We start from the raw sequence: 13416 nt of genomic DNA on the forward strand, positions 1-13416 counted from the left end.
AAAATTATTTATTTATCTAAGATGCACCTACACTGAATTTATCTGAAAAATAAAAAAGTCGATATTAAGAAAAAAATTGTGCCCTAACTGGTTTGGCTCAGTGGATAGAGCGTCGGCCTGCGGACTGAAGGGTCCCAGGTTCGATTCCGGTCAAGGGCATGTACCTTGGTTGTGGGCACATCCCCAGTAGGCGGTGTGCAGGAGGCAGCTGATTGAGATTTCTCTCTCTTTGATGTTTCTAATTCTCTATCCCTCTTCCTTCCACTCTGTAAAAAAATCAATAAAATATATTTTTAAAAAAATTGTAAATGGAAGATTATAAGAGAGGGTTTCGCGTGCCAGCAAAAGTTACTGGCGTGCCGTGTTTGGCACGCGTGCCAGCGGTTGCCCACCCCTGCCCTAGGGGATGCAGAAGGGCCTCTGAAAGCCTCTGGGCTCCAAAGGCTCTAGTCGTGCTTGAGGGGGAGCCTTTCGAAAAGATACCCTCCCAGCCCAGCCTGGGGGGCGGCCAGCCTGCGGATGTTAGTCAGGTGGTCGCCCATCTTCTTGGTCAGTTTTACCTCCTCATCCAGGAAGTGGTTCTCCAGGAAGTCGCAGAGATGAGGGTCAGCACGGATAGAACCCGGGGCCTGCCGCTCCCCAAGGGCCTGGTTCAGGTTCGTCTCCAAGGCCAGGGCGGCTTCCCTGGCGTCCTGAGTTCTGCCCCAGTCATCCTGGGAAGGTTTCTGCACGTCCTGGAAGAGGATGCGGCCGCCACGTTCGTTTTGCAACTTTAAGAGATGCTCAGCGCCCTCGCACTTCACCCCAGAGCCACATCCTCAGGTCGAAATAGTAGCCCCGAGAGAGGTAGGTGTGCGAGGCCCGCAGATGCAGGCTGGCCAGGCGGGTGACGGTGCCTCCACCTCAGGGAATAATTCTGACGAATTTGGGAGCTCCTGGTTATTCAACAATAAGGAGTTAAGGTAGAAAAACGAACAAACGGTGTGTTGGCCGGTCCCGGAGGTGGTTCTGAAGGTGGCGGCTGGATGAGACGCAGGAGAGGGGTCGGAGGCTGGAAGTGGGGGCGTCCCTGGGTCTGTTCTGTCCAAACACTGTTGAAGCCAGAGACAGATCCGGGACCTTCGAGTGCACTCGAGGATATTTTCCCATTGATTTTTAGGGGGAATGGAAGAGAGAGGGAAAGATAGAGAAACATCGGTGTGAGAGAAACACCTCGATTGGTTGCCTCCTGCACAAGCCCTGACCAGGGACCGGGCGGGGGAGGAGCCTGCAACCAAGGTATGTGCCCTTGACTGGAATCGAACCCGGGAGCCATCCACAGGCCGATGGTCTATCCACTGAGCCAAACCGTCTAGGGCTAAGCTTTTTAAGATGCTGCTGACTTTGATGGCAAGTATGTTGTTGAGGATTTTGGCATCAGAGTTCTTCAGGGATATTGGCCTGTGGTTTTCTTGTAGTGTCTTTGTCTGGCTTTGGTATCAGGGTAATGCTGGGCTCAGAGAATGAGTTTGGGAGTATTCCCTCCACTTAACTGTTTTGGGAGAGTTTGAGGAGGTTCGGTGTTAATTCTATTTTTGTTTGTTTTTTAATTTTATTAAAAATTTTTTTTTATTAAATGTATTGGGTGACATTGGCTAATATGACCACATAGGTTTCAAGTGTCCATTTCTGTGATACAAGATCTGTGTATTGCAGTGTGCGCCTACCACCCAAATTCAAACCATCTTCCATACCATATATTAGACCCTCTCCATCCTTCAATTCTTCTTTAAATATTTGGTAAAATTCTCCAGTGAAACCATCTGCTTTTAGGCTTTGTTGGGAGGTTTGTAAAAATTTTTTTTATTGATTTTATAGAGGAAGGGAGAGGGAGATTGAAACATCAATGATGAGAGAGAATCATTGATCAGCTGCCTCCTGCATGCCCCCCACTGGGGATCGAGCCCGCAACCTGGGCATGTGCCCTTGACCAGAATCGAACCCGGGACCCTTCAGTCCGCAGGCTGACACTCTATCCACTGAGCCACACCAGCTAGGTCTCATTTGTTGCTTCTTGTTTGTGCCCTGACCAGGGATCGAACCCACAACCTAGGTGTTTCAGGATGATGCTCTAACCAACTGAACTACCCAACCAGGGCCACAACTTTTTTTTTCTTGTGATGAGGACTTCAAGATCTGCTCTCTTAGCAACTTTTAAATATGAACTATAGTATTATTAACTACTAGTGGCCCAGTGCACGAAATTTGTGCACATTAAAAGGGAATTAATTAGAGGAAATATTTTAATGTTGCTATTTGCCCTTTCTCTATAATAGGAGTGTCAGAGATGAAAGAAAATTAGTAAAATGTATATGAAAATCTTCCTCCTGTCAGAGTCTGGGGTGCACCACAGTGTTGGGGTCCAGCCCCAACAGGTCCAGGGGTTCCCATAGTTGTGCACAGAGTCGGCGATGAAGGAATGACATGGAGGCAGTGTTCAGTTGATCATCATGGTTGGGTTCTCTCCTTATTGTCCTGTTACATCTGTATTTATATCATTTGATCCTATAAGCATGCCTCTATAATCACATCATATGTATGTTTTGGGTAACGTTCTACAGTTCCTTGTTTCTTATCTGACCTTTGCCAAAAATCCTGTCTCTATCTAGTTCTGTTGATTTTAATCTTGTCTAGGTTAATCTCTGTGTTCCATTACAAGGGCTATTCCAAGGTCACTGCTCTACTGATAAGCTACAAGGAAGTGACTGAAGGAGATTATCCTACCCAGTAAAGGTTATGTCCTCCCAGCCTCGCTGCTTGCCTTCCCGGGGACTGCTCTGTGTCAGTGGGTCTCCAGGGGTATAGGCTTTGGTGCTTTCCCTGGTGGGCAGACCCCTGGGGATGCGGGCCCAACAAGTCCCAAATTTATTGCCAACAGTCTTAGACCAAGTTCTTCATAAGTAGTACATGGTATTTCTGTAACACTAGGGGGATTTACTGATTTATTCTCTTCCTTAGTCCTGTTAACCCCTAACCTGGGGAAACAACCTTTCTGGGGGAGGTGGTCCTGGTTAAAACACATAGCGCTAAGAGGGGGAGCAAACATATGTCATATACGCCAGGTCCCTTGAAACATAAGCTGTGCAGATGTTTCTTCCCTGTAACGACTGTGTCAAGCACGCAAGGGTGGACCGGCTTCCAGCAAATTCCCCCATTTTTATTTTTTAAATGACAGCGCGTGTAAATCAGCAGCCACCTCTCGGACTGGGTTGTTTAAGACTCAGAAGAAGACTTGTTTGTGATTTTGCTAACAGGTCAGTCTGAGGCTTAACCCTATATCGGCTCCCCACACCGCCGGACCCAGAGTCAAGTCCCCACCCACCCACGCACACCTCGAAATCGCCCAAGACCCAGACCCAGCTGGCTCCACCTTCATCAAGTCCTGCAGGGCGGGGGTGGGGGGTAAGGGAGTGGGAGGATGCAGTCTCAGGTCCCCCGGCCCGGGTGGGAGAGACTTGAGGACCATTTACATCTTAGCTCTTTATTATATAGGACTAGAGGCCCCATGCACGAAATCGTGCAGGGAGGGTGGGGTCCCTCAGCCCGACCTGCACCCTCTCACAATCCGGGACCACTGGTTCCTAACCACTGGCCTGCCTGCCTGCCTGCCTGATTGCCCCTAACCACTCTGCCTGCCTGCCTGATCACCCCAACCACTCTGCCTGCCTGCTCACCTCTAACCACTCTGCTTGCCTGCCTGATCACCCTTAACCACTCTGCCTGCCTGATCACCCCTAACCACTCTGCCTGCCTGTCTGATCGCCCCTAACTGCTCACCTGCCCATCTGATCACCCCTAACCGCCTCTGCCTCAGCCCCCACCGCTGCAGCTTCATCCGGAAGGACGTCCAGAAGGTTGTTTGGCTGTCCAGTCTAATTAGCATATTACGCTTTTATTATTATAGATAGTCACCATGCTATACATTACATTTCCCAATTTTTCTGTTTCTTCATATTCCAATCTGGGTAGGTGTGTATCTCCAGGAATTACTCATTTCTTTTAGGTTATCCAAATCGTTGGTGTATAACTGCTCACAATATTCTCTTATAATCTTTATGTCTGTGAAATCAGCTGTAATGCCTCCTCTTTCACTTCTAATTTTAATTATTGGAGTTTTCTCTCCCCTCCATACCCCCACCCCCCTTGGTTCCTATAGCTAAGGGTTTGTCAGTTTTGATGATCTTTTCAAAAACTAACTCTTCATTTTGTTGACTTTTTTTCCTATTGTTTCTCTATGCTCTGTTTTGTTTACTATCTCTGCTCTAATCTTTATTATTTCCTTCCTCTGCTAGCTTGGGTCTAGTGTATTCTTGTTTTTTAGTTGCTTGAGGTATGAAGTGAGGTTGTTGATTTGAGCCCTTTCTTCTTTTTTAATGCGAACATTTCATAGCTCTAAATTCCCCCTTAGCGCCGCTTCCACTGCGTCTCATAAGGTTTGGAATATTGTGTTTTTCTTTTCATTGGTCTCGAGGTAGTTTCTGATTTCCCTTGTGATTTATTCTTTGACCCATCGGTTGTTTAAAAGTGTGTTGTTTAATTTCCATCCGTTTGTGGATTTTTTCTAGTTTTCCCTCTGCTATTGATTTCTGGTTTCATTCCATTGTTACTGGAAAAAATACTTGCTATGATTTCAATCTTTTTTTAAAAATATATATTTTTATTATTGCCCTAGCCCAGGGGTCCTCAAACTATGGCCCGCGGGCCACATGCAAATACAAATATTGTATTTGTTCCCCTTTTGTTTTTTTTTATTTCAAAATAAGATAGGTGCAGTGTGCATAGGAATTTGTTCATATTTTTTTTTTTAAACTATAGTCCAGCCCTCCAACGGTCTGAGGGACAGTGAACTGGCCCCCTGTTTAAAAAGTTTGAGGACCCCTGCCCTAGCCAGTTTGGCTCAATGCATAGAGTGTCAGCCTGCAGACCGAAGGGTCACGGGTTCGATTCCGGTCAAGGGCACGTACCTCGGTTGCAGGCTCCTTACTGGCCCGGGGCGCGTGCAGGAGGCAACCAATCCATGTGTTTCTCTCACATCGATGTTTCTCTCTGTCTTTCCCTCTCTCTTCCACTCTCTCTAAAAAGATCCAAATAAAGAAAAAGAAACACTGCTCTCATCCCCTGACATTGCTGTCACCAGCAACAGCCAGTCCAGGGCTGACTACAGCCATACGTTTAAGGACTTCTTTGTAATTTAGGGAGGGACGTCACCCTAAAATTAACTAATAACCACAAATGCATCTCCAGGCAGCAGCGCTGGGCCCTGTGGAGCTGGCTGAAGGCTCCGGGCAGCACAGAGGCTCAGAGGGTGAGGCTCAGGCTGGGGCTGTGGTCTGGGGTCTGGGTGCGAGGAAGACGGCTGAGACTCACTGTCAGTGTCAGGCTGCCCTGCTGTGCCGGCAGCACCCTTGGCTGGCCTGCGGTGAGCAGGGGGGCACCTTGGGGCTTTCTCTTTATTTCAGAGAAGAAGAGAGAGGGAGAGACAGAGAAACATCAATGAGGAGAGAGAATCATTGACCGGCTGCCTCCTGCACGCCCCCTACTGGGGATCGAGCCCGCAACCCGGGCATGTGCCCTGACCAGGAATCGAACCGTGACCTCCTGGTTCATAGGTCGATGCTCAACCCCTGAGCCACGCTTGTCGGGCTTATTTATAATTTATTATTATTATTATTTTTATCCTCACTCGAGGATATGTTTTTATTGATTTATTTTTTTAGAGAGAGGAAGGGAGAGAGAAACAGAAACATCAATGTGTGAGAGAAATATCCCTGTAGGCACCCCGACTGGGAATCGAACCCACGACCTTTTGGTGTACAGGATGACACTCCACCCAACTCAGCCCCCCAGCCATGGCTATCTTTCCTTTTCAAATGTTCTCATTTTACCTTCTATCCTTGCAAACCTTTTTAGCCTTCTTATTTCCTTCCATATCTTCTCTTTTAATTATCTGTTTTTATTGTTATAGTTCCCTTCAACTTAAAAAATCGTATTTTTCTGACTAGGAAAGTGCAATGTATTTTTATTGCTAAATGTTTGGAAAATATAGGAACGGGTATAAAGAACGAAATTAAAATATCCCATTAAGCCTCCTCTAGGAATAACCACTGTTGCTGTTTTATTGTATTCTCTTCAACTGCTTTTTCTATTCATAAACACTTAGAGATATTGCTTTAACCCTTTGTCTGACGTAAGTGGTGTAAATATTTTCCTATGATTTGATGCTTGTTGAAAAAAATCTTTATTTTTTATGTTTTTTAAATACATTTGTATTGATTTCAGAGAGGAAGGAAGAGGGAGAGAGAGAGAATGAAACATCAATGATGAGAGAGAATCATGGATCGGCTGCCTCCTGCACACCCTACTGTGGATCGAGCCTGCAACCCGGGCATGTGTTCTTGACCAGGGATCGAACCGTGACCTCCTGGTTCATAGGTTGATGTTCAACCACTGAGCCACGCTGGCTGGGCATAAAATCTTTTTTTTAAACTAGAAGCCTGGTGCACAAAAATCTGCACTCGGCTGACAGGGGTCAGGGGGTTCCTCTGCCTGGCCTGCGCCTTCTTGCAGTCCAGGAGCCCTCAGGGGATGTCCGACTGTCGGCTTACTCGGGCCTCTGGGGAGCGGGCCTAAGCCGGCAGTCGGACATCCCTAGCTCTTCTGCGGAAGCAGGAGATGCTCCCGCCACCACCGCTGCACTCGCCAGCCATGAGCCCTGCTTCTGGCTGAGCGACACTCCCTCTGTGGGAGCACACTGACCACCAGGGGGCAGCTCCAGCGTTGAGCATCTGCCCCCTGGTGGTCAGTGCGCATCACAGTGACCGGTTGTTCCGCCATTCAGTCGATTTGCATATTAGCCTTTTATTTTATAGGATAGCCAAGTTGCACATGGTTGCTGTGAAAATGTCAAACTACACTAAGTGTTGAGTGTCTAGACCAGCCGTGGGCAAACTACGGCCCGGCCCGCAGGCCGGATCCGGCCGTTTGAAATGAATAAAACTAAAAAAAAAAAAAAGACCGTACCCTTTTATGTAATGATGTTTACTTTGAATTTATATTAGTTCACACAAACACTCCATCCATGCTTTTGTTCCGGCCCTCCGGTCCAGTTTAAGAACCCATTGTGGCCCTCGAGTCAAAAAGTTTGCCCACCCCTGGTCTAGACCCAGGGAAACAGTGAAAGTGATCGGTCCTCCACATCCTCCTTCCACACCTGTGCCTGGGAGAACCAGCCCCTGGTAACCACCATGCGCCCTTGAGCATACATCCTTGTAGACTTTGAAAATGCATTTTCCTGTGTGTTTTCAACAACAAACATGTTAAACACACTGTTCCTCCTTTTGCTTTCTCACTCAGCAATACAGGATGGGCATCAGCCCTGAGCAGGTGGAGGTGGGGTCTTAAAGGGGCCACAGCCTGCGGCCCGGGAGAGGGACAAGCCGCCCACCCCGTGGTCCCGGGCATCTGCAGCTGCGGCCTGGGGGAAGCCACCCACCCACGGTCCCCTGCGGCTGCAGCTGGCCCGGGTGAAGTCGGCCCGGGTCCTGGGTGCCTGTAGCTGGCCAGAGGGAGGGAAGCCCGGGTCCTGGGTGCCTGTGACCGGCCCAAGGAGGGAATCCTGGGTCCCGGGTTCGGGGCCGAGGCAGAGGTGGTTAGGGGCGATCAGGCCAGCTGGGGAGCAGTTAAGGGTGATCAGGCAGGCAGGCAGAGGGGTTAGGGGCGATCAGGCAGGCAGGCAGGCGAGCGGTTAGGAGCCAGTGGTCCCGGATTGTGAGAGGCAGTCGGACATCCCCCGAGGGGTCCCAAATTGGAGAGGGTGCAGGCTGGGCTGAGGGATCCTTCCCCTCCCCCTGCCCCCGTCCTGTGCATGAATTTCATGCACCAGGCCTCTAGTATTATCATACTAGTCTTTTGGTGCGGTAGTATTTTACAGAGAAGAAAACAGGCACAGAGTGGTTAAGTAACTTGTCAAAGGTCACACAACGAGCTAGATGTAGAACCTGGATTTCAACCCTGGCAGTCCAAAATCTGTGGATTTTGTTTGTTTATTTGCTTTTTAAAGGTTGGAATCCTTTTTTTAAATTATTATTTCAGAGAGGAAGAGAGAGGTAGAAACATCAATGATGAGAGAGAATCACTGATCAGCTGCCTCCTGCACACTCCCATGTGGGGATCGAGCCCGCAACCCGGACATGTGCCCTTGACCAGAATCAAACCCGGGACCCTCCAGTCCACAGGCTGATGCTCCATCCAGTGAGCCAAACCGGCTAGGGCTGTGTTTTTAATCAACTGGCCCTCGCTGGTTTGGCTCAGTGGATAGAGCATCAGCCTGAGGACTGAGGGTCCCGGGTTCGATCCTGGTCAAGGGCACATACCTTGGTTACAGGTTCCCCAGCCCTGGTCCGGGTGCGTGCAGGAGGCAACCAATCGATGTGTCTCTCTCGCATCGATGTTTGTCTCTCTCTCCCTCTCCCTTCCACTCTTTCTAAAAATCAATGGAAAAATATCCTTGGGTGAGGATTAAAAAAATAAATGCTGTTCTGTTTCCCTAGCTAATAGCACCTGGGCTCACTGGACAGTTTCTTCCTGCAGCGCAAGGCCTCATTGCTGTCGCGTCCTCTGATTATTAAGTGATGGCCGGACATGGCCTGTTGCAGTCACACTGCAACCATGTGAGCAAGCAGCGCCATGTGCCTTCTGGGTCAGAGGACCGGCCATGAACTCGCAGGCCTGGCCGTGTCTGCCACAGCCTCACTCAGGGCTCCCGCACAGAGCCCGGGCTGGGGCTGGGGGCCTGGCCGGCCACGAGGCGAGGAGACTGGAAGCTGGTCAGCAGGTCCCCGTATGAGGGCAGAAGGTGAGGCTAGACCAGCTGTGGGCAAACTACGGCCCGCGGGCCGGATCCGGCCCGTTTGAAATGAATAAAACTAAAAAAAAAAAAAGAAGACCGTACCCTTTTATGTAATGATGTTTACTTTGAGTTTATATTAGTTCACACAAACACTCCATCCATGCTTTTGTTCCGGCCCTCCGGTCCAGTTTAAGAACCCACTGTGGCCCTCGAGTCAAAAAGTTTGCCCACCCCTGGGCTAGAGCACCAGGGTGTGCATGGAGGGGCAGCAGAAGGGAGATCACGTGCGTGCGTGTCATTTCCTGCGAAACAGGGTCCGACCGAAGCGCAGCATCTCCTGTCCCCCAGGCCCGGCCTGTGAGAGAGGAAATAGCAGAGAGGTCTTCCCTGCACGAGAAAGTACGTGCAGAGCTGTCCATCCTTTCAAGTCGCTGCACATCACCAGTCAGAGGCTCCATCGCTCCACAAATATTTAGATTCTCTCTCTTCTTAAATGTAAGCAAAGCTGCAGAGGGGAAACCCCACTCCCTCTACCAGGCTCTCCCTGTTGCTGGGTTTTCTTTTATACCTTCTAGCAAGGTAGAGTTTTCTCATGCCACATTTCTTGCTAAATTTATTCCTAGGTGTTTTCTTTTTTTTTTTAATATATTTTTATTGATTCAGAGAGGAAGGGAGAGGGAGAGAGAGGTAGAAACATCAATGATGAGAGAGAATCACTGATCGGCTGCCTCCTGCACTCCCCCTACTGGGGATCGAGCCCGAAACCCGGGCATGTGCCCTTGGCCGGAATCGAACCCGGGACCCTTCGGTCCCCAGGCTGGTGCTCTATCCACTGAGCCACACCAGCTAGGGCCCTAGGTATTTTAGAGCTGTGGTTCTTAGGACCTTATGTGGTAGGTATTTATTTTATTTTTAATTATTTTATTTATTTATTCTTTAAAATATATTTGTATTGATATCAGAGATGAAGTGAGAGGGAGAGAGAGCTAGAAACATCAATGATGAGAATTATGGATCACCTGCCTCCTGCACGCCCTCCTGGGGATCGAGCCTGCAACCTGGGCATGTGCCCTGACTGGGAATCGAACCTTGACCTCATTGTCACATCTGTCCACCTGTGTGCATGCCGATTTTGATACTAGGTTAAAAAGTGCCTTCTCTACTCCAAAATGATGGAACAGTTTGCTTTTATTTTCTTCTAAATTTACATTCGTACTTAGGGGAGGCCTAAAGCTTTTCGTTTGCATTCAAATAACATAGCGGCTTGTTGGGGGGCTTATGGTATGAGATGGAACTCACCTTGATCTTCCAAATTGTTCGTCAGCTGAACCAACGAGATGTATCCGATTACCCATTCTCTCCCCGTTGACTTGAAATCCCACCTTTATCACACTTCAGATTCTTATTCCTATTGAATCTCTTTCTCAGTTTTCTATTCGGTTCTATTGATCTGTTAGTTTATTGCCAGGCCAATACTGTACAATGACTTTATTTCTTATTAGAAAAGCAATAAAGGCTTATTACAGAAAACTCAGAAAACACACAGGCACAAACAGACGGAATATAAAACATTGGCAATTGCATCCGGGACTGAGGACTGTATCACCTTGCTTTCTATCACTTCAGATCATTTAATTTCTATAACCATGTGTAAATATATACTTGGACAGTGACATAAAGACCATGCCACATAAGTAGTTTGGCAAACTTTTTTCACTTTACGATACTTCGGGGATATGTTTCCTTGCTGGTAAATACTCCTCTTTTCAAAACTTATTTTGTTGCCCTAGCCTAGCCAGTTTGGCTCAGTGGATAGAGCATAGGCCTGTGGACTGAAAGGTCCCGGGTTCAATTCCAGTCAAGGGCACATGCCCGGATTGTGGGCTTGATCCCCAGTGGGGGGCATGCAGGAGACAGCCGATCAATGATTCTCTCATCATTGATGTTTCTATCTCTCTCTCTCTCTCCCTCTCTGATTACAAAAATAATAAAAAAACTTTTTAAAAAACAACTCTTTTGTTGTAAACTCTAACATGCATATAGAAAAGTACACCAAACAGCCGTAGCTGGATAGAGTGTCAGCCTATGGACTGAAGGGTCTCAGGTTCGATTCCCGGTCAAGGGTACATACCTCAGTTGCAGGTTCAATCCCTAGACCAGTGGGGACATGAGTGGGAGGCAGCCAATCGATGTGTCTCTCTCATATTGATGTTTCTCTCTCTCTTTTTCTCTCTCTCTCTCCTTCCCACCCTCCTCTCCCCCTTTCACTCTCTCTAAAAAATCAATGGGAAAAAAATATCCTTGAGTGAGGATTACAAAACAAAGTATTGTGTTTATCGTTTGGTATGTATGTATGTACTAAAGGCCCGGTGCACAAAATTCATGCACTCGGGGGGTCCCTCAGCCCGGATGTCCAACTGCCGTGGAGGCAGGAGAGGCTCCCACCACCACCACTGCGCTCGCCAGTCGTGAGCCTGGCTCAGGGCTTCCGGCTGAGCAGCGCTCCCCTGTGGGAGCGCACTGACCACCAGGGGGCAGCTCCTGCATTGAGCGTCTGCCCCCTGGTGGTCAGTGCATGTCATAGTGACTGGTCGACCAGTTGTTCTGGTCATAATGGCCGCTTAGACTTTTATATATATAGAAGAGAGAGAGAGAGGGAGGGAGGGAGAAAGACATCTATTTGCTGTTGCACCCCTTCACCCACTCATTGCTTGATTTCTGCATGTGCCCTGACTGAGGATTGAGCCCGAAATCTTGGCATATCGGGATGACGCTCTAACCATTGAGCTACCCGGCCAGGGAACAAAAGACTTTTGAAAGACCCCTCCCTCAGTCAGGCTGCACTTGTCCATGGATGGTCTCAAGGCCACGAACGCACCCAGCCCAATTATAAAGGGAATCCGTACCACTCGGAACCGGCAGTCCCTTTGGGATGCAAAATAGAATTTTGAAAAATAAACTGGGCAACTTTTGCACAGAAACATAATTCAGGCGGCCACAGGCTTTGTCCCTCAGAGTCCACGAAAAGGTCTGCAGAGTCAGGACGAGCCTCTTTGGTATTCTCCGCAGTTATTTGTGGACTGGGACCGTACTCATTGATCTATTATTGAACACACTTCTTGCCTGCGTTTTTGAATTCACTAAAAGCTTTTGTTTGGATGTATTGATTGTATTTGAACACGGCTATCCTCCCAAGACTGTTAAATCACCCCCTCTGACAAACGTAACATTCCTTAAAACAACGCTACAAATATATCCACTATCTGTGTGTTTTCATATACGCAAATTTGAAATGGATAAGCCACAAAAATTTAAAAAATGACTATTGCCCGGCCGGCGTGGCTCAGTGGTTGAGCATCAACCTATGAACCAGGGGGTCACGGTTCGAATCCCGGTCAGGGCACATGGCCAGGTTGCAGGCTCAATCCCCTTCTTCTCAGAAAGCAATAAAAATATATTAAAAACTAAAAATAAAATAATACCTCTAGGAGAGGAAGGCCGCAGGGTAAAAGGGACAGGGATAGAGGTCAGACTTTTCTGAATGTACCTGGTTTTGTAGATTGGACTCTAGAATTTTGTGAATGTTCAACATCGAGTAAAACAAACTTAAATCAAAACGTATTGGCAATTTGCGTCTCCCTATCTTTTTTCCTTCCCCGGTCTATTTAAGGTTGATCCATTTTATTGACCTTTTCACAGAACCAGCTCTTGGCCTCATTGATTTTTCTCGAACATTTGCCTGTTTCCGATTTTATTGATTTCTGCTCTTATTCCTTTCTGCTGATGTTGAGTTTAATCTGCTCTTTTTCTAGTTACTTAGGGTGGAAGGTTGATTTAAAAAATTTATTCTTGTTCATTTTGACCAGTGGGCTAAGTGATTAGAGCTTTGGCCTGAGCACCAAAGGGTCTCGGGTTCGATTCCCGGTCAAGGGCATGTACCTGGGTTGTGGATTTGCTACCTGCCCCCCACCCCCCTTTGGACATGTGTGGGAGGCAACCAGTCCATGTGTCTTGTGTCTCTCTCACATCAATGTTTATCTCTCTCTCTCTCACCCCCCTCCTCCCCTTCCTTCCACTCTCTCTGAAAAGCAATTGAAAACAAAAAATATATGTAGAAAATAAATCAATAAAAATTTCTTCCTTTCTAATACAAATATCTGCACAGCTATAAACTCCTTCCTAAGAATGTTGCGTGTATGTGAAGTTTTGTTTTTAAATTACAAATCCAGTTTCCTGAATAGCTACAGGGATGTTCAGATTATGTTTCTTCTTTTTTTTTTTTTATTTTTTTTTATTTTTTTTTTAAATATATTTTATTGAATTTTTACAGAGAGGAAGGGAGAGAGATAGAGAGTTAGAAACATCGATGAGAGAGAAACATCAATCAACTGCCTCCTGCACATCTCCCACTGGGGATGTGCCGGCAACCCAGGTACATGCCCTTGACCGGAATCGAACCTGGGACCCTTGAGTCCGCAGGCCGACGCTCCATCCACTGAGCCAAACCGGTTTCGGCAATGTTTCTTCTT

At 47.6% G+C, this 13416-nt stretch overlaps 1 pseudogene; it reads right to left on the reverse strand.

Annotated features, from left to right (window-relative positions):
• Nucleotides 1-434: 434 nt before the first annotated feature.
• LOC111824342 lies at nucleotides 435-10242 on the reverse strand (annotated as a pseudogene).
• Between the last annotated feature and the right edge of the window lie 3174 nt (nucleotides 10243-13416).

This window comes from Myotis lucifugus, unplaced genomic scaffold (genome assembly GCF_000147115.1).
Source record: "Myotis lucifugus unplaced genomic scaffold, Myoluc2.0 scaffold_1221, whole genome shotgun sequence".
Lineage (NCBI taxonomy): Eukaryota > Metazoa > Chordata > Mammalia > Chiroptera > Vespertilionidae > Myotis > Myotis lucifugus.